This window comes from Girardinichthys multiradiatus, chromosome 1 (assembly GCF_021462225.1).
Source record: "Girardinichthys multiradiatus isolate DD_20200921_A chromosome 1, DD_fGirMul_XY1, whole genome shotgun sequence".
NCBI lineage: Eukaryota > Metazoa > Chordata > Actinopteri > Cyprinodontiformes > Goodeidae > Girardinichthys > Girardinichthys multiradiatus.
In genome coordinates, this window is record NC_061794.1 from 6176864 (window position 1) to 6204714 (window position 27851).

Below are 27851 nucleotides of genomic sequence, written 5' to 3' on the forward strand. Positions count from 1 at the left end.
GTCCTCTACTCACAGTTTTTTCACAGTTTCACTTTAAAGTTTTCAATTATTGCTCTATCTGTAGATATGGGCAAATTTATTTCTGACTAGGGAAATCAACACATATTCAACATTACGATTTGGCATCCTCTCTTGCTTTTTCCATTTGGAAGAGTGGCTAACAGCAAGGGGTCCCACTCTATTTCTATTCCAGGGAAACCAAAAGTCATGGATTATTAACTGATAGTTCATAGATACTCTGATCAAATAATAAAAAAATAAATAAAAAAAAACAAAGTATTTATTAAAAGAAATGCTTCAGGCACACTAATTTTATAGAAATTTATAGCAATGCCGGAACATTTGCCAGTGGTTATTTTTCAAAGACAATCTCTCTACACACTGCAATAAAAGATGAAGATGCACCACTGTGGAATATGTTATACATTTCTGCTATACATTTCAGTTTTATTACTATGAGAAGAAATCCAAAATTAGAAGTGAAAGTGCACTGGAAACAAGCGCTGCTATCTTGCTGGCAGTGTTTTACTGGTTAGGAGGATTTTCCTGCAGCGTAAACCTGATAACTACTGCAATCAGCACTGCAATCCACACCAGTGCAGCGTATTCCAAAAAGGTTGAAAGTCACAAAAAATGATGGTCAGACTAAGATAGCAGCCCTTTATTTATAACAAGGCAAATAATAGAAAGCAAAAACGAAGCTGTTTCTCCTTCCTTCAGACATCTGTCTTTATCGCGAGTCATTTTCCGATTTTCCCTGCCTCCTTCCTTCCTGCCTCTCTTCCTGCTGCACACGGCTTTTTAGTAAAAATATATTGATTTCTCGCTCCTCATCGTCCTTTCTTGGCCTTCCACCCACTCCATACACATACTCACCTCTGTGCAAGTCTTCAGCTAAGATGAAAAAGCAAGCAGCAACACTTCATCTATAGTGTTATAAATAAAGGGCTGCTAGTTATTCAATAGACTGATAAACTTAGATCCAGAAGGAGCCAAAGTGAAACTGAATGGTAGAGCAGCTGGGAGATGTCACACAGAAAGCTACATTCACAAATATACAAATCCAAAGTTAAACATGCATGCCTATAGCAATAACTACTGTATGCTAATCAATAAAAGTAATTTCCAGTATATTGTTTGCTGACCCTGTTTTCAGAGCTGTTTTCTATCAGTGCTCGCAGGTTCCCAGTTGTGTCAGTCAGACCTTCATGATAAAGAGACAAATTTGACAGTTGAAAGTTGACAAAGTTGAAAGTTGAAGTTACAGATCATTCATTACCACTTTTGGATAAAATATAAGCATTTTAGCTGGGTTTTATTGTGTGAAGCATGTTTTGATCTGACTCATAAAACTAACTTAGTTGTTTAACAGGAAGGTAGGTGATCCATATTAGAGAGCACTAACATTTATTTGAAGCTAAGAACAGCATTGAATGTTTAGTTTTGTTTTCCCATTTTTAAAAACTTATTGTGAATTTGGTTTTGGGTTATTTCAAAATTCTTTTTCTTCTTCTTTCTTTCCCTTTTTGTGTGTGTTTGCTTGATTACTCCCACTAATGCATAGACTTCGGTAAGCCACAGTTTGAACGGTCAAACCTGTGTGCCCATTTTAAGCAAACCCATACACCTGGAAGATACATATATGAATCAGACAGCTAGCTGAACAGCTTAGCCTGTTGTGTGCTGCTAATTAATTTAGCAATCATTTAATCATAGAACAGCCTAGCCTGTTGTGTGCCGCTAATTAATTTAGCAATCCTTTAATCATAGAAAAGCCTAGCCTGTTTGTGCTGCTGCTAATTAATTTAGCATTCATTGGTCACTGAACAACTCAGTCTGTTGCGTTTCTGCTAATTTCTTTAGTGGTGGTTCATAGATAAACAGTTTTGTGTGTTTGCATTGTGCATTTTGGGCCAAAGTTGGAGGGAACATCCCAGACTGCAGCTGGAGATATGTGTATGGTGGAGGATCCCATAGGAATGCAGGCACAAGAGGTGATTGGGTCATTGATTCTGTTGCCCCCAGAGGAGCATAAAGGTCTCAATGATTATGGCATTGAGCAATGTGAAGCCAGGATTCAGGAGTTGCGCTAAGTCATCAACTACCCACCAAAGGACTGACGGGTCTCAGATGTATTAGGACAGCTCACACTGTTGTATCAGCGAAGGTTAATGTCGGAAGTTGATCAGCATGTTAAACTGCAGTTTGAGCGGAATGATACTTTGCAGACGGTGGATGTCCTTAGAGGTGAACTAACAGAAGTTGGAAATAGATTGGAGACAATAGAGGGTAGCCATGCAACCCCCCCCCCCATCCCTGGAGGAATGGGGGGGCGAACTGAAACCCACCTCACAGGTTGAAACCTTTGAAGGTGGGCCACACCGCGAAACCCTGAGAGAACCTGCAGGTCAGATCTAGAGGATGTAGAAGCTGCTATCCAGAGATTACCTTTCCAGGCTCATGGGGTTCCCCATACATCCACTGAGGCAAGAACAGGTGTAAGTAGTCAGAATAGGTTCAGTGGTGCGGTGCCCCACCCCACTATAATCAGCAGCCATGAACGGTACCTGGCTGGGGACCCAGCAGGTTCAAATAGTTCACGGCTCAGAGGCGAGCAGCCTTCAAACTTGACTCGCAGCACGGTCCTATATGATCCCTCACCTCCGCCAAGGTGACAGGAAAGCCGCTCCTGGGATTCAGGTGGTTCCTACCGCCCTCAACCGTGTCCGGGAAGCACAGGGCCCACCGTTGTACCATGAGCAGCCTCCACTGCCTCCTCCGAGGATGAGGCATGATGCACTGATACACCCTGAGTGCAGCCAGAGTGAACTCTCCAATGATGACTCAGATGGGCCGGCACCAATCCATGAGAGTGGATTGCGTACCCGCCAGCTTGAGTCTCTGGCTAAAGACATAGAGCGTTTCGACCCTAATAAAGCTGAATCGAACATTGATGATTATCTTAGGGAAGTTGAACGATGTCTTCTAGATTTGTATTGCCCATCAGCACGGGAGAAACTGAAGCTCATCTGGAAGACAATATCCAGGAGCGTCCATGTTTTCATGGAGAGCCTCACCCCCGCAGTCCGAGACCGTTATTCAACCCTTTGCGAAGCTTTAAGGGAAGAATATTCTGTGTACACAGACAGGCCCCCGCCATACTTGGTGCTTTCATTATCCAGCAAAAGAAAAGCGAAGCACCCAGGGAGTGTTACTGGCGCTTGAGAGCTGTTTACTTCCAAGGACGCAATGCGCCTAGCATTGAGGAGGAACATGCTTTTAAATCCCTGTTCCTCCACAACCTTTATGAAAGTGTGCAATACGATGTTACTATGTATTGCAGAGCCAAGACCATGAGCATGCAAGAGATGCTCAGATGGCGTGGGAAACACATGCTCGCCCGACCAAGGGATCAGAGAGCGTGGCTAGGGTTTTACAGGTCCAGACTGAAAGAACCAGCCTTGCGTTAGAAGGTCAGGAAATGCCTTCAGCAGGAACCCACGTTCAGAACAGTTTCAGGGAACAACGTAGGTTTGGTCAACAGGAACGGGGGGTTGGCAATGAACGGCAACCAAAGTTTGGTAAACCGGATAACCCCAGGTCCAACAGATGCCCTGACCATCAAGCGAGGCCGGAAGGTAAGACTGATGGAAAAGGGTGGGACCGACATGCAGAAGGAATTATGGGGAAAGAGATGAAGGAGGCTTTACGCAAGATGGTAACAGAAGAGGTGCATGAGGCCACCACACCACCACAACCTTCGAAACGGGAAACCGACCATCCAGGTAAACCAGATCCGAAACCCCCGTCAGCATGAATAGGCGTGGACTCCATCTCCACGGCAACCAGAGTCTATCAGGTCGGGTGGGGAGACAAACCTGAGAAACCTCAAGAACCCCTTGAGACCTCGTCAGGAGAAACACCCCGGACTCCCTTCCTAAAATTCTTAGGTGAACTAAACCACAACACACATGCCGGTCGCCTATACTGTCCGACAATTATAGGGGGGTGCGTTAAGGCGAACGCACCCCTGGACACAGGATCAGAAATTAGCCTAATGTGCTCAACCCTGTTTGAGGAGGTGAGTAGAGCTATGCTTGCTCTTGGTAAACCATTTCAAATTGAGGGTTGTGATGTAAGCATCACCAGCTACACCCAAGTCCACTCATACATAACCAGTCGGGTATGGTTGGATGTTTCATTCCAAGACATGACTTTGGTCCACCCTATTTACATTTGCACATTGGACACAGAGCCTTTCCTTGTCCGCCAGGACCTGCTAGGCAGGTTGGCCCAGCTCATTGACTGCCACCAGGGCCAACTTTGGGCCCAGGTAGAGGCACCAAATCCCCTGGGCGCAAGCAGTAAACCACCCTTTTCTATCAACCAAGTTTCCAGTTTGGAGGGGCCAAAAAATCCTCTAGCAAAGCTCATGCCTTTGACAGAGCCAGTCTCGGGCACCCGTTGTGCACAAGTGCACCCGACCCAGGGAACTGCCCTTCATGGTCATGACTCATTTCTCTGCTCTCTGGAAAGTGAAGGGGTGAAACCTTACAACCCCACAATAGTGGAACGTGTGCACCTTCACACCGGAAATGATCTTAGCACTTTGGCTGGAGAAGTCTGCAATCAGCAGGGAGCTATATGACCGTTCCTGGGAAAACCCACGTCTAATTGAGGCGCGACGCAGCCACGGTCTACTTTCAGCAGGCTGGCCACGCCGCCTGCTGAAGGCAACCGGAGTCTGCATCCTCAATGTGCAGGTGGGCAGGAGACAGCTCTCCCATACCTTCAGTATTGCTCAGCACCTGCACCCTCCGGTTTTCATAGGAGCGGATCTGCCTTCGAGCTAACCATCCCCAGGATTGGAGACATGCCCTTATTTGTGTCCGGCAGACAGGACTCTCCTGATGTTGTGTTCACGTTTCTGTCAGACATGATCACAATTGAGAGACATGAGGATTTAACAACCAAATCCACCTGTGGTGCTACCCTGGGGCCTGAAGGCAACCTGGTGGTGTACGCACTGGCGACACACCCAGGACAATCAGCTCAAGAAGAGCCAGGGACCCAGGACTCATCTAGCGAGCCCTACCCTGGTTTTGAGACCGAGGTCAGCGAGCAATTGGAGAAAGCCAATGCGCTAAGCACAGAAGAGGAAAGAAGTTGTTTTATGAATATCAGTCAGTCCTCTCGAAGGACTCCCATGACTGTGGGGTCACCGACCTCCACATGGTTCGTTTTCCAACGAACCCAAATGCAAAGTTGTTGCATACGCAAGCCGACCTTTGAGTGACATACAGGTTAAGTTCTCCGACTGTGAGAGAGCTCTGCTTTCTACAGTCTGGGCAGTTGAATATTTCCGCAGTTACATTGGGGGGGAGAAAGTCATTATTGAAACATGCCATCAACAGGTCACTTTCTTGAACAGCAAACGGTTGAGAGAAGGAAGAGTGTCCAACAGTCGCATCGCAACATGGATGATGGCACTCCAAGGTTATAACGTTGAGGTGAAGTACGGTCAGAATAAGAAAATGATGTTGGGGCAAGGGTTAGCAGAATGCCAGCACTGTGAATGCGACACCATAGCGACCACCATTGACAAACCTGCCATCTCCCAGTTTTCTTTGAGCCACCGCTATTTCGATGAAAACATGTGCGAAGGGCTCCCAAGAGCCTACATTGACGGATGCGCCTTTCTTCATGAGGGTCGACTACAGGCAGGTGTGGCCATCATCTGGGTTGAACACCATATCACCGAACCAAACCACTACCAACTGGGGCCGAAAACGAGTCAGTATGCAGAGATCGCAGCAGTACTCATCACCCTCCAACAGGCTACAGCCCTGGACATTAAACAACTGGTGATCTGCTCCGATTCCAACTATGCTCGGCACAGTTTCATCTCCCACCTCCCGGTGTGGAAAGAGAATGGAATGAAGAATGCCAGGAATAAAGAGGTAAAACACTCTGAACTCTTCCTGGCATGTGACCATCTCACCACAGAACAGGGGATGGTAGTGTACTGGAAAAAGGTGAAAGGTCATTCCCGGATGTTGGGCCCAGACAAGGACGGAAATGATGAAGTAGACCGTCTAGCCCGATTGAGAGCTGAAAGTGGAACCCCATGGAGTTTCCAAAAAGAATGGCTTCCTCCCTCTCATACCCATGTCGTCTGTGCCATCACTTGGTGACAGACGAAGGAGAGGCGGGAAGAACCCCAAAGCTCTGGGGAGATTCTCCACCTTGGACGAAAACCCAGTGATACGGACCTAGCAACCATGCAGGACCAAGACCCGAACCTCCACACCATCAGGGAGCTAGCGGCCAGCAGTCTGTCAGCTGAAACTAAATGGCGACGGGCGAGACCAAAGAACTGAGGACCCTCCGACGTAACCTGTCCCTCCTGAAGCTGGAGAAAAGTTTGTTAGTGTACACCCACAACGGGCGCGGGACGCCCCGATGGGTGGTACCAACTGACCACAGGGGGGGTCATGTTAGCCTACGCTCATGACTCTCCTGTAGGGGGTCACATGTAAAGCTACACTCCACACCCTCCAACAGGTGGCGTACTGGCCTTCGATGGCTCACGACACCCAAATCTACATCCAAGGATGTTTGAACTGCTGTCAGTTCCAACCATCACAGCCACTCGGTCGGGCTCCACTTCAGCAAAGGGGGGTTACATTCCCATGGTCCCACCTGCAAATCGACTGGGTTGGACCAATCCTCAAATCAACCAGAGGTAATAAATACCTCCTAACAGTGACGTGCAGTTTCACCAAGTGGGTTGAATGCTTACCTGCACCAAACGACACAGCTGTAACCACAGCTGTTCTTCTGCTGAACCATGTTTTCAGCCGGTGGGGTCTTCCCCTGTCCATTAACTCAGACAGAGGGACACATTTCACCTCAAGCGTCATGACAGCGCTGTTTGACATTCTGGGAGTGAAAGTAAAAATTTCACATTCCCTACCACCCTCAATCGTCGGGTCAGGTGGAGCGGATGAACTGCACCATAGTGGCCATGCTAAAGAAGTATGTTAGCAGCAACGGAAAAGACTGGGACATCAAACTCCCTTTGGTCCTGATGGCCATCCGGTCCACCCCCCAATGCTATACAGGAGTAACACCCTTTGAGATGATGACTGGAAAGCAAATGACCCTCCCACTCCATCTACTGTACCCTACAGAAGATGTGAGTGTGACAACTGCCTACACAACACATCAATATGTCGCAGACTTGAAGGACCACCTCAGATCCACATTCGCTTGGGCGCAAACAAACCTGGAAGCCAGCGTAGAGGGCGCAAAAGCATATTATGACCGGAAAGCAGCCCACCGTGAATACGAAGTGGGCGAAAAAGTTTTCTATTTCAGATTTGCTCAACCAACTGGGCGTTCCAGGAAAATTTCTCCCAAAATGGGCAGGCCCCTTCGAAATTGTGGGGAAACTCTCACCAGTGGCCTACAGAATAAGGATCTCAAAATCCAAACAGGCCCCGATGTACAAATGGGTTTATGCGTACCAGATCAAACCCTACAACAGGCTCTCCTCCACAGGAACAGGGCTCCTTTCCGGAAATGAGGGAGGAGAGGATAGTGCATAGAGTCAGCCAGATAGGTGCATGTAAAATAAACCCACACTAACATGCACTAACCACTAACAACTCTACCCATAAAAAAAATTCCCTTCAATAATCAGGATTTCTCTGTTGCAGGATGGAGGTCATCTGGATGATTTGCATTCTTGTTGGCTCCCCACTTGCTCTACCAACTGGTGTAATAGAGATAGGACCCCCAACCGGCACAGTCCTGCAAGACACCCCCGGGCTCCTTATTACGCACTGTAGACTCCACACGCAGAGGGTCTTCGTACATCTAGACCTGTGGGACGTATACCGCAAACACATCCGTCTTCCGCCCCTAAGACCTCAGGGGACTCAAACCCCTGACACCATAGACCATGCCAAACAAACTACAATCTATATCCTTAAACAACTGCAGAAATTCATGGTCACCGAAGAGGACCTCAGCGGCAGTAAATGCCCAAAGAGATTCCTCGGTGGATTGGTAGCCTCAGCTGCGGCGCTGGGATCTCTGTTTTCCATTGGCCTTTCAGCAGCAAATTCCGTTAGCCTGAAAACTATTCAGAGGCACGTGCAAGAATTGGATGACGAAATGCCAGAAATCCAACCAAGACTCCTCCTCCAACAGAGACTATTAGAAGGACAAACCAAGACCCTCCAAGGCACCGTGGTTACTGTAAACTTACACTCCACTCTTATTAACAAAACCCTGCATGCACTGCAAACCCTCACAGAAGTGGTCAAGAATGATTTGATGTACACGCAGGTTGTAAGAGATTTGATGCAAGACCTGATTAGGGAGGTTGGTTCATCGGTAGGCAGCCTAACCGAAGGACGGATACCCACTTACCTAGTTCCGCTGGATTTGGTAGAGAAAATCCTAAAGTCCACCACAACAGACACCTTACAACTTCCACAAACACACCTAGCTTATAGCTTAGGCAGCACAATTCCAATTTTTGTCAATCCAGATAACTTAGAGTTAGGATTTATGCTCAATCTTCCTATCACCGAAAGAGCAAATGTATACAGACTTAAAACAGTGTTAAATGTCGGGTTTTGGAAGGAAAACACACACGTACACCTAAAAACCCCATAACTCTTGGCTTACCACGATGCCGACCCAAAGCTTTATTTGATTCCCAATTTAGACATGTGTACCAAAACCAAGGACCTCCATTGGGTGTGCCCAAGTAACCCGTTTATTAGAGACGTCACCGATTATATGTGTGGTTTAAGAGAGGGATCTCCTGAACAAAACTGTCAGGCTAAAGTAACTCTGAAGGATGTAGGGTTAGAAACCAAGGTCGAACGTGCGGGTAACCGATGGCTTGTAAGCACACCAGTAACAGAAGCCTTCCTATCCTACAATCAGCATGACACAGTTACCAGAATAAAATTACCCAACCAAATGTTGTTCATCTCCATACCCCAAGGTGCACGTTACGGTAGTTCTCCTTGTAATCGAGAGGGTTGTGACGGCAGTAATGGCACACACCGCATACAGGCAGGTTAAGCATTTACAGGTCAGGATTGATTCCCTCACATTCATTCCCCCACAGTTCATAGCACCACCTTTGCCAATGACACAGCCAGGTTCCAGTGCCTAATAGAAGTTAGACGAATAAGCTATGAACCATGATTTTGTTTTTGGTTTTTATATTTACATATATATGTACGGTATCTTTTATTGTTGTTTCATTTTGTCTCAGGGTTACCAAAAGCTGATGACAAAAAGAATGTAATGACAATGTGAATGTATTGTCCTGTATTTTCTCATTGAACAACATAGAAAGGTATGAGTTAGTCAGAGTTTAGCCCTGGCCAGGCTAACCTCTACTCTGCCCAGTCATAGGTTTTGAGAAAATCAGAGACAGTTTTGTTTTGTTCTGCTTCGCCACGGATCACTGATTGGTCCCAGTGGCTTCAAAGACTGCGATTCATCTCACCCTTTGAACCTAGGGGGGAATGTTGGACCATTTGTTTGCTGAATATTGGATCATTTGCACGTTGCTGGACGCCACTATGCCCTTTCCAACGTCATCAGCCATTTTGTACCGCAGGATATCCTGTTCCTACAAATCCCGGCGGGCACTGCAGCTGATATGACGGGGCGTCCCAAGTCTGACGTCACAAGACACTATATAGGAAGGCGCCCATTTTGAAAACTCGCCTTCAGCTGGACACCGTGACACGGTTACCAACATCTGAAGCAGCATCTGGAGAAGAAGAGGTCCCACATGGAGTCTTCACTTAGTCTCCTTCGTTGGTTAACGAAAAATTCACAACTGAGGTTTCTGGAATAAGAAGGCCAGAGATTTCACTTTGCGGATCGAAGACGTGAGTTTAACACATAACCAAAACCACGGAGTTTCAAGGAGACGCAACCTTCCGTCCTTGCTTGGTTCTAGTCGACTGCCGACGGTCAGATAATTTTTTTTCCTTTTCGCCAAGGAGGCCAAAGGACAAAGATTGACCGCTTTCTTGGAGTTAACTGCGGACGCGCAGCAACGCTTCGCCCCCCCCTTTTCCCCTCTCACTCGCTGCCCGAGAAGGAAACTTCAACAAGTAAAACCCATCCTTTATTTTATCATTAATCAAACAGGGTAGAGGAGATTTTTAGTGCCATTAGAGTCGCTATTTAGAGCCTAATGTGTCCTGAACTGTATGTGCATGCCATTGTGTGAAGCTGGCTGGCACTTTCGGAGACCGCCGTGTCTCAAAAGTGTGTCTTTACCGTGCAAATACCTATGCGCAGGTGCGCTGTGAGACTGGACTGTTATAATAACCTCATGGTGAAATTCACCATCTACTTTGTCTTCAACTTTACTGCCTACTAGCTTGCCGCCAAAAGTTATATAATGCTTTGTGTGCTCAACCCGCGCAGAGTTGGCGGATGTTTTATGACTGAGTTGCAGTTTGAGCCCTGCTCCCAACCTCCACTCACCACCACATCCCTTTGTCATATTATCATTTTTTTCTCATAACTGCTGTTTTGCTTTATTTTGTTTAGTTAGATATTTTACCCCTTTTGTGTAGAATTTTGCATGTTTGAGTAGGTGAAGATTATTAAATCGGAAGAGCAGATTGTATCAGGGCTGTGATTTAATAAATGTTTACATAGATAAACAGAAGGCGTTTTGTGTTTATTTTGTGCAAGAGTGACTCGTCAGTCAAGATAAGGTTGAAGTTCCACACATTTCGGCAGAAACGGTCGATTAAACAGTGACATCTCTGGTAATAGTTATTAATTATTACTGAGTATTTAACGGTTGTAATTATCAAAGGCGTTGAGCCACAATTACAACACCAGAAGACATCTCTGGTCTCGATTCATAAATGAGGATTTTGGTTAAGAAATTAATGTTGTCAAATTATGATTTTTAAATATAATTATTGATAAAGATGAATTAATCAATAATCATAATTCCAACAGGTTCCACTCTCTAAAGTTGTGCAGACGTATTTTTAAACAGGATTCTAAGTTTAAACAAGATAAGGTCAAATACAGCATTGCTGACACGTTTTTTTGGGGGTATTTACAGTTTAATCAAACTCTTGTGTGGCCAATGTCTGTCCGTTTCGTCTGTCCATTTATGTTGAATGAATGACTGATTTATGCTAGTTAAAAATAAGAGTATATGTGGCATGATGAATATAATTTTACATTGTTTCCAGATCTGAGACTAATTGGGATTTAGAATTTTTCAGGTCTGGGGAGCAGTTGCAAAGAGGTACACAAGGTCCTGGGCAGCCCATGGACCGCCTGCTCAAAGGGTAAAAACATTTTAAACCATCTGATGGCCAGCATTAATTATTAACTGAGGACCTGCCAACTCAGGGTTATCGCAATAACAATTAGAGACTACAAAAGCAGGTCTGATCCTCACAGTATCATAATAACTTTAGGTCAGTTCTTTATGGTAAAACAAAAGACTCCAGACAGGGACAATTTTTCCCCGCTTAACAGGATGTTGATTAACAAACATTTAGACTTTCTCCAGTCAGGTTCAGAATGATCAAATTATACTCAAATTCAACACAAAATGAAACAAACGCTTTAACAGAATTACTGGACAGGCTTCTAATATCTGAAATTGTATGCTGTTTATAAGACAGTCTAAGACAAACTTAAGTTGTAGGTATATGCCCTTTATTTGTGTTTATCAATTTTATTCAGCCTTGTAAACTGTTGTGGGAAGGGGAACCAGATTTTGAAAATGTTATCTAGGGTTGTTACGTAATACTTACATTCACAATTTAATGAATACAATATTCTGACCTTTTTTGAATCCTGCACCTAAAAAGAGACTAATCGAGATATGAAAGACATTAAAACAATATCAAAAAATAAAACCTAGCTACCCCACTCTTAAAAATAAGGACCAACTGCTTTAAGAAAATGCAGATGCAACTAAATAAAGCTAAAGTACAATAAAAACATCCAGAGTCATTATAATCTTGAGGATGAAAACAACTTGAATTGTTATGAAACCAGATGATTAAAAGAGAACAGTTTCATCATGGCCAGACAGAAATATTTGTAGGAAGCAAACTTCAAAGTCAACCCCTTGAACATACACAACAGTAATACAAATCATCCATTTTAATACACACACACAAACAAACAACACACTCAACAAGCCATGCTGTTGGGACCCAGCCATGGGTACAAAATGAAAGGCCAGTAAAACCTTTCTGGAACTTTCAAAATAAATCGCATTAACCTACTTCCAGCACAGCCAGAAATGGGGAATAACAGTGGACTTCCCATGACGTCACTGTCCCAATAAAAACTCCGCTTTTGCAACAAAACTGACCTCTTCCACGCAGGTCCCCAGCAGAACTGGATGGAGGGACACAGCGCACTAATGTCTCTTTGCTGCCAAGCAGACATAACTCTTCAAACTGGATCCAAGACTGTCATATGATCACGTGATCATATGTATTAAGTTAAGTAGGAATTAATTGCTGTTTGTGTATCCCAGCGGTGGATGCTGGTCTTTCAAGGAGGGGAAGCTCAATTTCAAGATCGCTGATTCGCTAATTTCGCTGTCAATCAAAATGGGATTCAGCCTCAGACAGATCATCCAATCATCATGCAGAAGCTGAGCGTCTGGGCCAGCCCACTGCCCCATAGACCCCCAGAGACACTGAGCGTCCGAAGGGCAGGACAAAGCCCAGCATTTATCCAATGACTCGTCTCATTTCGCTGCAGCCGAGGCTGCCCCATAGACCCCCTGAGACGCTGAGCGTCTGATGGGCTGGACAAAGCCCAGCATTTTTGCTTCACTATTGAACTCACCGTTTAAAGCACTGTGAAGCTGCGGGAATTAGTGAGAGGAAAGCCACGTCATTACAAGTGATGAGAGCTGATTCTGAACAAAAGTTGAGCGCGTTGTAGCGCATATTTAGTCAATGACATGTACACACAACAGTATATATTTGATCACTTCTTTTTTGACATTTTATGGGAAGCAAGCTTCCTTTGCAGTCTTAGAGCAATCTCCACTGGTGTATCCGGTATTCGTTCATGAACAGTGGTAATTAAGGTTCAAGCATGGCTTGACTTTTCTTTCTGAGGTCTACAGAACCAAACTGTGTTCTAGAGAGTTCCCAACAGAGACCCTGTCTCTACGACGCCGAGCAGAGCATTTTTGCCGGTCTGAAGGAAGGACAACGGGACCGCATCTCCGTGGTTACAGCAGTAACGTGCAGTTTGGTCGGCCAACAGAGCGAGCTGCCCCATCTCACAGCTACGTAGGTTAGCTGCAGTAAACCCTTTGTTCACTGTGGATGTTTCTTCAACTTCGTCTCCCGGACAACTTTTCCTCATTACAGTTCACGTAAGAAGTTTTTTTGGGCAGAGAGTAGTTTAGAGTGAAATTATCTAAACCATTTTCGTTTTATGACATTTGGTTTTGTTTGTGTTGAAACTAAGACATCTTAGTGCTAGCAGATTATCTGTTCACCACATGTGCTCAGTTTGTGTGTTCTGTGTTTGTGTTTTTTTTAAAGACAAACTTTATTTAAAGGGTGATTTTAAACACAGAAGATCGGCCATAACACGCCGTCCACGCTTATGCATTTTTAGAATCAGAATCAGCTTTATTGCCAAGTTTGTACATACAAACAAGGAATTTGACTCCAGTACACTTTGCTTTGGTTTTTGTTTACGCATTACAGAATATACATATTTACAATGTACAAATATACACATATATATATATAAAATAAAATAAAATAAAATAAAATAAAATAAAAAGGTGAATTTGCAACATCTGTATGCTGTTGTTTTGTACTCTATTGAATTTTCAACAGAGAAACAGCCTGGGGGAAGAAACTGTCTCTGTGGCGGCTAGTTTTTGTGAACAGTGCTCTGTAGCGACGGCCTGAAGGTAAAAGTCTGAACAGTTTGTGTGCAGGGTGTGTGGGGTCTGCAGAGATTTTAGCAGCTCTTTTCCTGACCCTTGACCTGTATAAGTCCTGGATGGAGGGAAGGTCAGCCCTGATGAGTCTCTCTGTAGTCCTGATTATTCGTTGCAGTCTGGAACTGTCCTGTTTTGTGGATGAGCCAAACCACACTGAGATGGATGAAGACAGGACAGACTGAATGATGGCAGTGTAGAAGATGACCAGCAGCTCCTGTGGAAGGTTGTACTTCTTGAGTTGCCTCAGGAAGTATAGTCTCTGCTGGGCCTTCTTCCGAACAGTGTCTATGTGTGAAGACCATCTCAGGTCCTCAGAAATGGTGGTTCCTAGGAATCTGAAGTGGTCCACAGCCGACACGGTGTTGTTGAGGATGGTGAGGGGGGTGTATGGGGGTGGTGTTTTCCGAAAGTCCACCACCATTTGCACAGTCTTGAGTGGGTTTAGGTCCAGGCAGTTCTGACAACACCAGTGTACCAGCCGATCCACCTCTTGTCTGTATGCAGACTCATTACCGTCCTGGATCAGACCAATGACAGTGGTGTCATCTGCAAACTTCAGGAGTTTCACGGACGAGTCCGGTGAGGTGCAGTCATTTGTGTACAGGGAGAAGACGAGTGGGGATAGAACACACCCCTGGGAGGCACCAGTACCTATTGATCTGGTGCAGGAGAAGATGCTCCCAAATCTCACCTGCTGCTGTTGGTCCGTCAGGAAGCTGTTGATCCACTGACAGGTGAGGGCTGGGACGTTGAGCTGGGTGAGCTTCTGGTGGAGGATGTCTGGTATGATGGCGTATGGATGTGTTTTAACCCTTTTACTAGTGGTATTTTAAAGGTATGTGTTTGATTCTGATGATAAGCTATAAGCTTATTTTGTTAGCTCCAACCGCTAACAGCTAAGAACACGTGCTTGCCTGCTAAAGATCATTTACCCAAAAAGTTGTTAGTTTTCAATATAGAAAATAATATTTCCCTAAATATTATTTTACTAAACTTTAAAACTAAGTAAACACCATTAAGCCCCATTTCTCCAGAAAGATTTGGTTCTTATTCAAAATAATATTTCTTTAAATATTATTTTAATAAATAAAGGCAGCTAATTAAACACTGTTGAGAATTCGTCATCCAGAAGGTTGGTTTTATTCAGCAAATCATTCTTTAAAATAGTCAGTCAGTCATTTTCTACTGCTTATTCCATAGTGGGTCGCAGGGGGGCTGGTGCCTATCTCCAGCAGGCTATGGGCAAGAGGCAGGGTACACCCTGGACAAGTTGCCAGTCCAACGCAGGGCAACACACAAACAACCATGCACACCTAACAGGCATGTCTTTGGACTGTGGGAGGAAGCCAGAGTACCCGGTGAGAACCCACGCATGCACGGGGAGAACATGCAAACTCCATGCAGAAAGACCCCTGGTCAGGAATTGAACCCAGGACCTTCTTGCTGCAAGGCAACAGTGCTACCAACTGCACCACCGTGCAGCCCCTCTTTAAAATAGTATTTTATTTAAATAATATTTTATCTGATCTTGCATTGTGAATGGTTGTCAAAAGGTATGCCAATTATTCCACCAAGTTAGTTCCAAGACTAGCTTAACTTCACTTCCAGATTCTTCAAGATAATCATTGGTTCTCAAACATAAATAACATTGCATGGTAATGTTCCATCACTCTTTCGGTCATGGTTTTCAACCATCTTTGATCAACTTGTTTATATTGTACACAGCCCATTAGTCTTCTTTATTCTTTAATTCTGCTTGGTAGTTTAGTTGGATTGTTTTAGTATAGTAAAGAGTTTGTTGATAGACATATGTTTGACTTGAGTTGACTTATCTTGGTTAGTAAATTCTTGTATTTTAAGAAATTGTGTGAATTCATTCCATGTGTGTGCAGAGTTTTGCTGTTCAACAATGTCAGAGCTTAGCTCATCCCTTTCAATTTTGTCCTAATATCACTGCCTTATTGGGCTGGTATTCACAGGACAACCCTTAACAGACCGAAATATTATTTAATAAAATATTAAAGTTTTAATATTAAATATTAAATAATATATTCATATTCATCAACTGCATGGTACTTTGAGATACAAAATAAGGCAATACATACTGATACAGGGAACTATGCATATGTTAGGATTAAGCCTAGAATAAATTATTCTTTGTTCTTATTGAAAGCAAGAGCAAGATGTTTTACAATAAGCAAGTAAAGACAACTAAGAAATTTGAAAAGGAATAGTTATTCCAAGCTGGTGGAGCTTTACACTGAAGTGCAAGGCCCAACGTCTTTCCTAAATTATTGTCGCAGGAAACAAAAATATAACTGATCAGTATTTTTCAGGCTACATTCTAAATAAATGGAATTAAGTATTGTTTTTGGTATGGAAAAAATTAGGATAAAAGTAAAAATAAAAGTAAATAACCAATGAAGTTTTCTTCTAATATGCAGAGCTAACAAGTTCAATGACTCATACATAGGCAGTGATGAGTCCTATATGGACACCTCAAAAAAAAAAAAACTACAGAGACTATGATATGAAGTGTTGAGAGGACAAAGATTAGTATTGCCATAAAATAACATTTGAGTCCTCCAGAATTTGCAGCATCAGCTGTGTGACAACTCTTCTACGAACTGTAAGGTAAGGGAAAAACATTCTACAGAACGATAAAGTGAACATTTTGAGGCAACAGGTTTACAGCCAAAAGTTGGGTTTTTCAAAAAACATCACAACAAATAATTACAGTGATTAAAATTGGCTAAACTTTAAGACATACAGATAGGAAGACGATTGCTCTTAACTCTCTGTAATTTTAAAAAGAACATACCAACCATTGCCTTCTGACCAGATTAAAAATAATGTCCTATACTTAAGACTTGGCTTTTTATTGGAGGTGGTGGGTGCACAATGTCTAAATGCATTAAACTGCTGTCATGAGATTGGTTAATTCAGTATCTGTGTTAACAAGCAAATTGATAAGTGCACCTAATACATTGGCCTGGCCTGTGAGTGTATACTGTCACAATCCTGGAGTGGTTACTGTCATTTCTACATATTTGACACTGTAAGAAATATATAACACTATAGCTCTCACATGCTATGTATAACACACACATCCACCACAAATCCTCAATCTCAATCTTACTCAATCTCTGTTGTCTCAATGGTGCGAGTGTGAAAGTTTTGGAATTGACAAATGCCACTACTCCATGTGATGTTAGAATATGTAGTGGATGTCCCATCACTACGTGGGCTGTTTTTTGAATTATGTTTGCCAACCCTGCTGCATGTCTGGTACATTCATGGTGTCTTTGTTCCATGTTGTCAAGCATCACGCTAATATACATTAGCACTGTTCTTATTCCCCCTTTTTTCTGGAACAGCACTCTGTTCGCGGTGTGTGCTGTTACAGAAACATCCAGGTGAAAGGGCAATGTGTAGTCTGGATGTGCCAAGTGAGCAGCTTGGGAAAGGCTGGTTTTAAGAGCAATAAATGCTTCCTCTGCTTCTGTTGTCCATTCTAGAGGTGCTGTCAAATGGCGCATGCCCTGTTTCTTCACTAAGTCGCGGAGTGGGGCAGTCAGGTCAGTGTATCCTGGAATAAATGACCTGCTGTATCCGGTGAGTCCCAAGAAGGAAAGCATGTCCTTCACCCGCACCGGTTTTGGATGAGAAAGGACAGCAGATTGATGTGAAGGGGACATTCCTGTCCCGGGCTGAGAGATTACCCTTCCCAAGAAATCCACCTGTTTCCGGCAAATTTGTAGTTTGGCTTTGCTGACCTTGTACCCAGCTTTTGCTAGGTGTGAGAGTACCACAGCTGTGGCCTCCAAGCATTCAGAAACAGTGGGTGTTGCCAAAAGAATGTCATCCACGTGTTGGATCAATGTGGTGTTTGGTGGGAGGGGACAATCTTGGAGGGAGTCCTTAAGGACCTGATTAAATATCCCGGGTGACAGAGCAAAACCCTGCGGCAAACGTGTGTACCGGTATCTGTAGGATTTGTATGTGAAGGCAAAGATGTCTCTGCATTCTTTCGCTAGAGGCAGGCAGAAGAAGGCATTGGCAAGGTCGATGCAGGTGAACCATGCATGTTCGGGGTTTAGATTGGTAAGAGCAACATAAGGATTGGGCACTGGAACTGTAGGAGTGGAAAGTGCTGCACTTACAGCTCTCAAGTCGTGGGCCATTCTCCATTTCCCGGTGCCCTTCTTTTCTACTGGTAAGATGGGTGTGTTCCAAGAAGAGCCGTCAGCTGCTTCCAGCACCCCAGCGTTCCACAGCCCTTCTATGGTGTCAGAAATTCCACTTTTGGCTGCTGGTTTGTGAGGGTACTGGGATTTCCAAATGGGTCGATCAGTGTCAAGCTGGAAAGGGATGGGAGACCACTGAATGAGTCCCACGTCCGTGGGGCCCACAGCCCAAAGTGAAGATGGCATGCTCTGAACTACAGCTGCAGCCATTGGATGGTCTGTTTTTTCTCTTCCACGATGTCTTCCAAGTTGCACATATTACAAGGTGCTAACGTCTGTGGACATGTTAGTAATGCGGTAGGTGTTACATGAGGGGGAATAAGATAGATTGGGTGTGGATGAAGAATGCCAGTCAGTGAGAGCTAAGGAGCGTTTTAACACTCCTCCCAGCTCGCGGGCTTCGTGAGCAGGGTGGAGCGCCAGTGAAACATGGGTACACCATCAGACCACATTTTAAACCAGTTTTCCTGTTCTGTAGACAGCTGCACGGAGGCTACGACACCTTCAAGGGCTACATAAATGTCTGCGGTGGCGATCTCCCAGGAAGTCATCTCCAGCTCCTCAGCAAAGCTTTCCTGATAACACTCACAGTTATTCCTGTCATAGAAGAGGGTGACATGTGGCGGGTCAGGGGGAGGGACGTAGGGCGCCAGGGTCGAGATCCAGGATTTCCATAAATGGAAGGACGAGAGGATGCCTCCGCCCGCTGTGGTTTCTGGATGCAGGAGGACCCAATATATGTCAGCCATAGTGTCAGCCAGGGGTTGTATGAGATACTGTCCATGAGAGAGGCAGGAATTGTTGCCACAGGCTAGTTGAGTTCCATTGGGCAGATGCACAGACAGTCCATCAGGTCCACATAAAATGGTGGCACCCATTTTAATCAACATGTCTCTACCCAATAAGTTGACAGGGGTGTCTGCTGACACCAAATAGCTGTGGTTCAAAGTCTGTCCCCCTATCTCGGTTTTTAGGAGTTTGGTGTAAGGTACGACCTGTTTAGCCACAGAAAACCCCATGACAGTGGTAGTCCTTGTGGAGAGGGTGGTAAGAGGGGCTCGTTGAATAGTTGAGCATGTGGCCCCAGTGTCCACCAAAAAAGGAAGAGTTTGTCCATACACTGTCACGGACAGCAAAGGGTCCTCAGTCCCTCTGTCCGGGGGGTTATGTGGGGGCCCTCAGTAGTGGTCTGGCCCAAAGCTGGGTTCATCCCAGGCTGGCAGCTGAAGTGAAGTTTGCTGCTGTTGACCTCCACGTGGTGGACCACCCCGTCCTCGATACGGGCGTCGCCCCGGGCCTCCTCTGGGTCCATACCCACGCCCATATGCCTCAAGGTGGTACGGACAGTCTCGGCTCCAATGACCCTGCTCCTCACAGTGGTAGCAAACGTCAGCACCACCCCCATCGCCTTGGTGGTCCTCCACGGAATCCACGGCCCCTTGGCCCGCCCCTGCCCCTGAACCAGCCTGGTTGGGCATGATAAGGACCAGAGGTTGCAGACCTCGGTGCAATCGTGTCCTGATGGCCAGGAAAGGGAGGAGTCTGGGGGCCCTGAGAAACCGCACCTTCATACATTATTTTGGGAGTTTTGTTGTCTTTCTTCTTTTCTCCTGCTTTCTGCTTTGCTTCAGCTAACTGCATTTTTAGCAATTGGGTCTGCAGGGTCTTAAGTTCCTCCTCATCTTTCTTATGGTCCTCTCTTATTTTGGACAGGTGATGGATCAGATGGCGATCCCAAATTCCAGCGTCCGCTCCAGCCATGTCAGGATTGTCATCCATACTGGCTTTTACCTTTTGGGGCAGTCCTTAAAGGACAGCATCTCTGAACCAGTCTCGCTGTGCTCCCTCATTAGCTGGATTAGTTCCTGTCTGAGTTTGCCACATGGATTTGCACTGGTCCAGGTATTCCCTGGGGTTAATGTTAGGGTCCCATTCAAAGTTAGGAATGGTGCGTCCCCTGGTTACAGGGTATGCTGTTCTCAATGCATCACCTAGCCAGTGGACATGCTGGGTGAAGAGGTCAGAATCCGGGGCTCTTGAGGTGTAAGCAGCAGTCTCAATCTCTCTACATGTGTGGTGTGGCATGCACTGTCCTGCCACTACTCTATAATCTCACAGTGCTAGTGATGTGCCTGCCGTCAGGGTGTCTAAAGTCTGGAGCCACACTGCTGCTCCTTCAGTTATGGGGGCAACTTGTCACAGAGAGCCGTAATGTCGCCCAGAGAGAAAGGTTTATACCTAGGGGGGACTCCAGAGCCTTGTTGCTGTAAAAGGGGATAATTGGCTTTTGGGGCATAACTAAAGCCTTCTGGTTTAGCTGCAGCTTTGCGGGCTAAATGTTCCCTTAACTGTACAACTGTCTGACTGTGTATTGGGGGTCCGTCCTCAGGATGGTTTTGCTGCGGATCTGCTATTTCTTCTTCATCTTCCTGTGGTATGCTGTGTCTGTTTTCCTGCAGCTCTACAGCTGGGGTAGAGATGTAACAAGGTGTGGGTGTGAGAAAAGGATTGGGACACAAAACCCTATCTGGCCTCCAGGATCCACTTAGCAGTAAAGCCACTGATCCCACCGGATCAGTCCCTGCTCCTTCTAAGCCAGAGCTTGGGCCGGGTGTTCTGGGTGGCCCCCGTGCCCCAGCCTCTGAAATTAGATAAGCTGGTTGGGAGGATTGTTGTGGGGGTGAGCAAAAGGGATTTGTTAGACTGATGCCTCCTTGTTGTTGTTGTTCTTTTCTTTCTCTTACCTCTCTGTCGTGAAAGGCTGCTTTTTCCACATCCTGAAATGAGCCAGCAGATGCTGACATAGATAATCCGGAACTTCCACTGACAGATCCAGCCCCCCCATTCTGGAATGTCCAAGCCATGCACTACAAGTGTTCCATTCTCTACTTCCAATATGGGGTACAATCCACCAGGGGGCGGTGTGGGTGCACCAGTGAGGGAGCTGCATGGGGAGGAGGGTCTATATGGGGGCGGTCTGTCTGGGCTCGTCCCCTGAGCTGATTTTGACCCCTCCTTCTTGTCTCCTCCTCTGGGTTCTTTCTGCTTCATTGTGTGCCTTCCTCCTTGGTATATCAAAAGCATGTCTCCCCAGAAGCGCTCCTCTTTTTCACATTTTTCTTTGTTGGTCTTGTACTTACCTTTGGACCACACAGTAGCTTCATTCAACTTACCTTGTGCTTCCTGTCTGTTTTTCTTAGCTGTGTTCATTTTCTTTCTAAACCAATCACCTAAATTCCACTTGTCCGTCAAATTAAGTCCATCCTCCTTCATTGCTTCTCTTACATGTGTAGCCGGGTGAAATAAATAAATTACTAATTCTAAAACAGAAGTCGCTATTATTCCCTCTTTTTGCCTTGTACGGTTTTCAAGGGGTCCAGCAGGTGGCACTGTTGCTTCAGGTAGTATGGCAGTGTCTCCTGTGTGTGTATGTCGCGTGCGTGATGTCATTACTCAGCGCCAGCAGTTGGTTCCGGTTCGTAAAGGACAAGACAACGAGGCATATCAGTGGAAAATGTCTTAAATTGGTAAGGAGACCTAAATATACTCTTTGGAGTTAGTAGACAACGCTGTGATAAGCCTTATACTTAAAGATTTATAGTCGATTTACTCAGTAGGAACGGAGATTGCTGTAGATTGACGCCTTACGGTCAGGAAGGAGTTCCTCCTATTGAAACGTGCAGGGCTACATGAAGGCGTGAGTGTTTAACAAGGATTATATGGAAACTTTACTAAAGGTTGAGTGGTTACTATTTTGTTCTGTTTACCTACTTCTGTGCAATTGATTTGTTCAGAGGGGAGATAGACGTCCAGGGTTCCTGGTGCGAGTGTCCGCTCCAGTCTGGGCAGGCTGTCAGCCATTTTCAAGTGAGTTCAAGTTGCTAATGTAGAAAACAATGTAAAACAGAATGTACTGTGGTTTTGCACAAATGTAAGTTGAATGACTATTAAGTGGTGTTTTTTTGTTTTATTATAGTACCACTATTAGGCCACTACTGTTGTCTTTGGTAGATTTTATTTTTTTTTGTTTCTTATCTGGGTTTTTATTTTTTATTTCCAAAGAAGCCTTGAATAGGTCTGTGAAGCAGTGTTAAAAGCTAATTTTCTGATCCTGACAAAAGAGAAACTGTAGTTTTTGATTTGAGATGAACGCACTACTTGAATGTTTTTTTTTTTTAAATAGTTGTTTGCAACACATTTACAAAATGCCAAATCAAACCAAACTTAATGCTGTCCCCATTCTGAGGATGGTCGGGAAATAAAACCCACATTATATTTTGGGAGCTGTTGATGTCTGTCCCATCCTTCTACACCTGGTCGCACATGTTTTTCCATTTTCTTCTTCACCTTCTCACCTTCTTCCTTACTTCTCGTTTGGAGAACCAGTGTTTGCATGTTAGTCAATTGGGTTTCCAAATCTACCCATACTGGGGCTTCCGGAAATTTCCCTTCCATGTTGTTTAAAATCCTGTGAAATTAATGTTCAATTCACGCTTCACAATATGCATATAAAATCCGCTTATCACTGTATTGTCCTTGTTAACACCGCCAGGTTTACCAGACAATACAGTGCATTTACTCAACAGCAATGGTGAGCCTGCTCTCTGCTGGCTTCACCCAGTCACACACACACACACACACACACACAGAGTCAGCGCTTCTCACAGTCACTCCCGCTTAATATCAGCAAAAACACTTAATATTCACAATCCGCACTGCAGATGCCTATATTCAATAAATGCTTTTTATTTTCCCTCAAATAATCAAAAATCCAACCGCATTTTTAATTCAGAATTATTGCCCAATTATTTAACATCGACTCCACTACCCGTCGCTTGTGAGGACCGCAGTTCCTCCGTGTGTCCACTAGATGGGCCTCTAACCCTTTGTGAAATTTCTGGATGGGCCTCTTAACCCTTCTTTAAAGTCTGCATCTCTAACCCTTTTTAATCCTTTGTGGTTTGCCACGTCACGGGCCTTGAACCCAGCCATATCTTACTGCTTCGTCAAACAATAAGTTGAGACGCCACTCAAAGCAATATAAGGCTTCTAACCTTTTTCAGCTTTCGCATTTTGCCAAGTTACAGACGACACTCTTAGCAAATAAGGACTCTAACCTTTTTCAGCTTTCGTATTTTGCCAAGCTACAGACGACACTCTCAGCAATTCTTATCTGACTCCATTTGAACACGTCCAGTTAACGCACACTCTTTTACAGTTTTGCAGAGTAAAATGACATTCAGAACCAACTTACACCCTGGTTAATTTAGCCTATATATAAATTCAATCGGAGAGTTTGATAAAATAGGCTCTACCTTACCTTTGATGATTTATGGGCACCCTAGGTGTCAGAAGGTTCGTCTGTCACACTCTCTTTTTGTCCAAATTCCACGTCGGGGGTCGCCAAATTGTTGAAGTGTCCCTTTAACGGGGCCTTCTACGCGTTCGTTTATTCACCGTAACCTAGAGGAATTCACAACACATTAGAATAAATCACACTCAGACACTGTTGTATTCAATTTAAATACCTGGGCCCAGGGGAAGAGAGGGCTCATGTGGTCAGGACACACCGAGATTTCTTCTGGCTCTCTCTCACTGGGCTCATTTCTTTTATTAAAATACACATGAAACTGGGCAGCGCCCTTGTTTACAATATTTTCTACACATAGTCACGTACACACTTTTCCGGCTTACCATATTTAGACAGGTATTGTCTCACAGCTGCATCCCGTATCTGCTGATATAAGCAGGGAGTAACTCAGTCAGTTGTACTATCTCTAATTTTCACACACATGCAGTTCTCAGTAATTTTCCACTTTCACCATACCCCTGAAAGAAATACTTCTGCAGGCCACACAATCTCTTATACTAACACATGTTACACATTTTATTTCCTACACTGGTTTTGAACATAGCAAGGATGCACACACATAATATATTTCCACAAGTGGTAGAGCATAATATTAATGTTAGGAATGCAATGCCAACAAAGCAATATGCTTATCGTGTGAACATGACAAAAAGAAAAATGATGAGGAAGGAAGTCAATTATATTCTGGAGCATGGGTTGGCTATACCAAGCTACAGTCTATGGAGTTCTCCATGCCGGGTTAAACTAAAATCAGATGGAACATCATGATTCTGCACAGATTTCTGTAAGGTTAATGCAGTAAATGTTACTGATTCCTTCCCATTGCCCCGTATTGAAGATTGTGGTGACAGCGTTGGACCTTCTTAAAGGTTATTGGCAAGTTATTGGCATCCGAACCGTTTGTAACACCTGATTATTTCTTGCAATATACAGTAATAGCATTTGGAATGAGAAACACTCCTGCTACTTTCCAGAGATTGATGTCAACTGTGTTATCTGATGTGGAAAACTGTAATGTTTATCTTGACAATGTGGTTCATCCTATTGGTGCCAAGACAAGTGCTATATTTCACTTTCCTCTGCCAACAACATGCCGTGTGCTATGCAGATTACTGGACATGGTTGGTTAATACAGCTGTTTTTGTATGATTTTTTTCTGAAGTAGTAACACTGCTGACAAACCTGTGCAGCCCAAAGCTACCATCTATTTGGAGTCATGAATGTCAACATGCATTTGACTGTGCAAAAGTTGTTTTGTCAAGATCACCCGTTCTTGCAGGTGAACTTCAAAGCCCCTCAAGTTTCAGGTTGATGCCAGTGAGGTGGGGGTTGGAGCTGTTCTTCTTCAAGACGACAAGGAGTGAGTCGTCCTATCTTCTTCTGTAAGAATTTTAATTCCTATCAAAGACCCTACTCAACTATTGAAAAGGAGACTCTAGCCATGCTCCTTGCTCTTAAACACTTTGATCTGTACATGGGATCCACTTTAAAACCTGTAGAGATCTTTACTGAACATAACCCTCTTGTATTCCTCTCACGTATGTATGACAGTAATCAGCGACTCATGAGGTTGGCTCTTATTTCTCAAAACTACAATATTGAAATCAAACACAAAAAAGACTGTGACAATATTGTGGCTGATGCCCTTTCAAGAATGTGTGTGTGTGTGTGTGTGTGTCTATGGAAGGTTTACAAATTTCAACTCTTATGTTATGGTTAGGGGTGTTACATCCCCCAAAGTAGATGTTTTTATTTGAAGTAATGCTTATGTTCTGTTAAAGGCACCGCCTCCTGGATAAGGTTCTTTTTCCTGGGTCTCCAGCCAATCATTATTAGCAGTGCTCTATTAAAGGCCTGTGAATCTGCACTTCTATGCCTTTTGGCCATTTGACTACTATACACCCTCATTGTTTGTGCAGGTTTAAATGCCTTCTGTTTACTAATGTAAACTTTGGAGAGACTGTGTTTGTAGGGTAGAGCTGCCTTTTCTTTAATCTCAGTTTTCTCCTGTTGATGGGGTTGTTAGTTAGGTTGGTTAGTTTGTAGGTTTGTATATTTTGTTTTCTTTCAGAAATGGGTAAGTTTGACTTTTCCTTTCTTTAAGGGTTGTTTTGTTTTTTTATGTTGGCCTGAGCATTCCCTGAAGCTATATACCAGTCTGTACAGCAGACAGTTTACAATATGGCATAAATAAAAATCTTAAATGTCATCGGCTTCTTCATACCCTATCTAGATCCACGTTCCCTTATATCTCCTAGACCAGCCAGGGAATTAACATAAGACAATAGCATTCTCTTCACAACACAATGTTCCCTCTGCTGAGTTTCTTCAATCAGAGGCTTCGTCGGATCAGCTGCAGCATAGACTGCTACAGGAGATCCTTCCTGACCACAGCCATCATTAACTGAATTCAAATTAACTGAATTGAATCATATTAAAATGAAAAGAGTTTAATCAAATTAAATGGAACTAAATTGAAATACATTCAATTTACTCAAACTGAACTGAATTCATTTGAAGTGAATTGAACTGAATATGTCTTTTGACGGGATCCTGTTTGTCCTACTACTGAATTATAATTCATTTAAAGCTTTTTTTTTTTCCTGCAGCTTGTCTTAGCGCATTGGCACACATCTAATTTTAAATAATTTCAACAAAAACATAACATCTCTCAATGAAACCAATCTATTACTTAAGCATTCATTACAGCATGACTATGGAATAAATCTGTCCTGTTTCTCTCACTTTTGGTTTCTTTATCAGTCTCTTATTCTGATGGAGAAGCATGAGGGGGAGTGTGTGTATAGGTTGTCAAAGCAATTCAAAGCCCATAAAAAGTTTTTAGAGACCCAAATACATTTTGCATAACAGACCTGCATTATAATGTGACTATCCTTTGCTTTCGTTTTGCTTCTGTTTTTGCAGGAATACAGGGATCCAGCTGAAAGAATGAATCTATCTCACCTGACTGGCTTAGCACCTCATCCAGTGCTGCCTTATCTGAATGTCTACATGTCAGCCTCCAAGCCTGGCAGTTGTACATGTCTGTGTGTGCAGGCAAATTTGTGAAAGGCAAATCTGAAAATAACTCAGCAGGATGAGATAATATGCAGGACTCCCCCAAACTAATATGGGTCTCCTTTGTTTCCGCCCCCTCTGTCTGTAAATCCAAATGGGAGTTCTGTTTGTACCTGAAGTTGAAATTTCGGTGTTCCAGTATAGAAAAATCAACACAAAAATCACATAAGGTTGTATTTCCTAATTAGAAGGTTGAAGGTTCCTCATCAGCCTAGACCTCTAAACCCATAATGGCTGCTGCATGTACAAAGGATACTGATAGCTGTAGAAGTATGACAGGTAATTTGAAATCACACCAGACTGTACAACCTGTATGAATGAACACATTGCTACAGTGGTCCAGTGTATACAACGCTAGGAAACCCATCATTTTTCCCTGGTGTTGATAATGGTGGTTACCAGTACCATCACAAATCCCACAGTTTTTCTTACTTCTAGCTGGAACACAGTTGGCTGTTATGACAATTACAGATCCGAGTTTTGACTTTGTAAGTAGTTGAAACCCACCATATATCTCAGTTGGTTCTCTGTCCCATGTTCTTGGCTTACTTTAACCTTATGTAACTGATTTATTTCCATTTTCTTTCAGAAGTAAAAAAATAACCAATAAAGTAAAAGCTGTTTCTCTTTTATGGTCCAACTTAATTTTGGGTTTGAGGTATTTCAGTCTCTGACCGAGCAGGAGAAAATAATGTTTGATTAGTTGTGTAATTTCCTGTGGTGTCTCCAACGAACTTATGCTAACACCAATGGCACACTTAATTATTCTTGTTAATGTGTTTTTACTTACTATTTCCATTCATTAACCTCAATTAGCCTCTGGAAAGTAGAATAGAATGACTGCTGGCACTTACTCCTTGTGGCATGGAAGTGCTCCCTACATTTGTGTGTGTCTGCATCCCTAATTGGAATGATAATTTGAGTTGGGAATAATTAATCACTCATTACTGTGTACAATCAGAATAAATGTGTTGTTAACATAGATGTGACACTGGGAATGCCTAAGTACACAAAGACAGCATGTGTATGCTCATACACACATAAAAAGACAAAGGATGCTTGTATGCACATGACAAAGGAGAGGCTCTGTCAATGTGTGTTTAATGCTACCAAAGTCAGTAATATAAACAAAATC

The 27851-nt window shown here is 43.9% G+C and overlaps 1 long non-coding RNA gene across 1 annotated transcript; it reads left to right on the forward strand.

The window, feature by feature from the left end:
* Positions 1 to 24922: 24922 nt before the first annotated feature.
* Positions 24923 to 27346, forward strand: LOC124861067. The gene is made up of 2 exons (XR_007036601.1): positions 24923 to 25020; positions 26564 to 27346. It is a non-coding gene; the product is annotated as an uncharacterized LOC124861067 (long non-coding RNA).
* The last annotated feature ends 505 nt before the right edge of the window (positions 27347 to 27851 follow it).